We start from the raw sequence: 2,500 nt of genomic DNA on the forward strand, positions 1-2,500 counted from the left end.
TTAAACAAAAGCGGCAACATTTTTTAAAAATTGGCAAATGATTAACCAGAATCCCAAAAGAATGCTCAGAGACTAAGTCCCAAAGGGGAAATGGTTAACCAGAAGCTGGGGGAAATGGTTAACCAAAAGTTGCAAAAATGATTAAAAGGGGTGAAATGATTAACCAGGAGGCTAAAGCAATGTGCCGCGGTGAAGTCTGAAAGAGGGAAAGGTTGACCAGAAAGCATTAAACAAAAGCGGCAACATTTTTAAAAAAGTGGCAAATGATTAACCAGAATCCCAAAAGAATGCTCAGAGACTGAGTCCCAAAGGGGAAATGGTTAACCAGAAGCTGGGGGAAATGGTTAACCAAAAGTTGCAAAAATGATTAAAAGGGGTGAAATGATTAACCAGGAGGCTAAAGCAATGTGCCGCGGTGAAGTCTGAAAGAGGGAAAGGTTGACCAGAAAGCATTAAACAAAAGCGGCAACATTTTTTAAAAAGTGGCAAATGATTAACCAGAATCCCAAAAGAATGCTCAGAGACTAAGTCCCAAAGGGGAAATGGTTAACCAGAAGCTGGGGGAAATGGTTAACCAAAAGTTGCAAAAATGATTAAAAGGGGTGAAATGATTAACCAGGAGGCTAAAGCAATGTGCCGCGGTGAAGTCTGAAAGAGGGAAAGGTTGACCAGAAAGCATTAAACAAAAGCGGCAACATTTTTTAAAAATTGGCAAATGATTAACCAGAATTCCAAAAGAATGCTCAGAGACTAAGTCCCAAAGGGGAAATGGTTAACCAGAAGCTGGGGGAAATGGTTAACCAAAAGTTGCAAAAATGATTAAAAGGGGTGAAATGATTAACCAGGAGGCTGAAGCAATGTGCCGCGGTGAAGTCTGAAAGAGGGAAAGGTTGACCAGAAAGCATTAAACAAAAGTGGCAACATTTTTAAAAAATTGGCAAATGATTAACCAGAATCCCAAAAGAATGCTCAGAGACCAAGTCCCAAAGGGGAAATGGTTAACCAGAAGCTGGGGGAAATGGTTAACCAAAAGTTGCAAAAATGATTAAAAGGGGTGAAATGATTAACCAGGAGGCTAAAGCAATGTGCCGCGGTGAAGTCTGAAAGAGGGAAAGGTTGACCAGAAAGCATTAAACAAAAGCGGCAACATTTTTTAAAAATTGGCAAATGATTAACCAGAATCCCAAAAGAATGCTCAGAGACTAAGTCCCAAAGGGGAAATGGTTAACCAGAAGCTGGGGGAAATGGTTAACCAAAAGTTGCAAAAATGATTAAAAGGGGTGAAATGATTAACCAGGAGGCTGAAGCAATGTGCCGCGGTGAAGTCTGAAAGAGGGAAAGGTTGACCAGAAAGCATTAAACAAAAGTGGCAACATTTTTTAAAAATTGGCAAATGATTAACCAGAATCCCAAAAGAATGCTCAGAGACTAAGTCCCAAAGGGGAAATGGTTAACCAGAAGCTGGGGGAAATGGTTAACCAAAAGTTGCAAAAATGATTAAAAGGGGTGAAATGATTAACCAGGAGGCTAAAGCAATGTGCCGCGGTGAAGTCTGAAAGAGGGAAAGGTTGACCAGAAAGCATTAAACAAAAGTGGCAACATTTTTAAAAAATTGGCAAATGATTAACCAGAATCCCAAAAGAATGCTCAGAGACTAAGTCCCAAAGGGGAAATGGTTAACCAGAAGCTGGGGGAAATGGTTAACCAAAAGTTGCAAAAATGATTAAAAGGGGTGAAATGATTAACCAGGAGGCTGGAGCAATGTGCCGCGGTGAAGTCTGAAAGAGGGAAAGGTTGACCAGAAAGCATTAAACAAAAGTGGCAACATTTTTAAAAAATTGGCAAATGATTAACCAGAATCCCAAAAGAATGCTCAGAGACCAAGTCCCAAAGGGGAAATGGTTAACCAGAAGCTGGGGGAAATGGTTAACCAAAAGTTGCAAAAATGATTAAAAGGGGTGAAATGATTAACCAGGAGGCTAAAGCAATGTGCCGCGGTGAAGTCTGAAAGAGGGAAAGGTTGACCAGAAAGCATTAAACAAAAGCGGCAACATTTTTTAAAAATTGGCAAATGATTAACCAGAATCCCAAAAGAATGCTCAGAGACTAAGTCCCAAAGGGGAAATGGTTAACCAGAAGCTGGGTGAAATGGTTAACCAAAAGTTGCAAAAATGATTAAAAGGGGTGAAATGATCAACCAGAAGTCGAAAATAATGTGCGGCGATGAAGTCCTAAGGGGCAAAAGTCACCCAGAAGGCAGGGAAATGATCAAACGAAAGCAGCCAAAAAATTATTAAAAGAGGGGAACTGATGAACCAAAAGATGAGAAACGGCCCGCAGAGACTAAGTCCAAAACGGGAACTGGTGAACCGGAAATGATTAACCAAAAACTAAGTCCGAAGAGGGAACTGGTAAACCAGAACTGAGTAACCCGATTTTTAAAATTAATTATAAATGGGGAAACGATTGAGCAAAAGGCGGAAATTAAGTCACAGGGACC

This window comes from Heptranchias perlo, unplaced genomic scaffold, assembly GCF_035084215.1.
Source record: "Heptranchias perlo isolate sHepPer1 unplaced genomic scaffold, sHepPer1.hap1 HAP1_SCAFFOLD_1847, whole genome shotgun sequence".
Lineage (NCBI taxonomy): Eukaryota > Metazoa > Chordata > Chondrichthyes > Hexanchiformes > Hexanchidae > Heptranchias > Heptranchias perlo.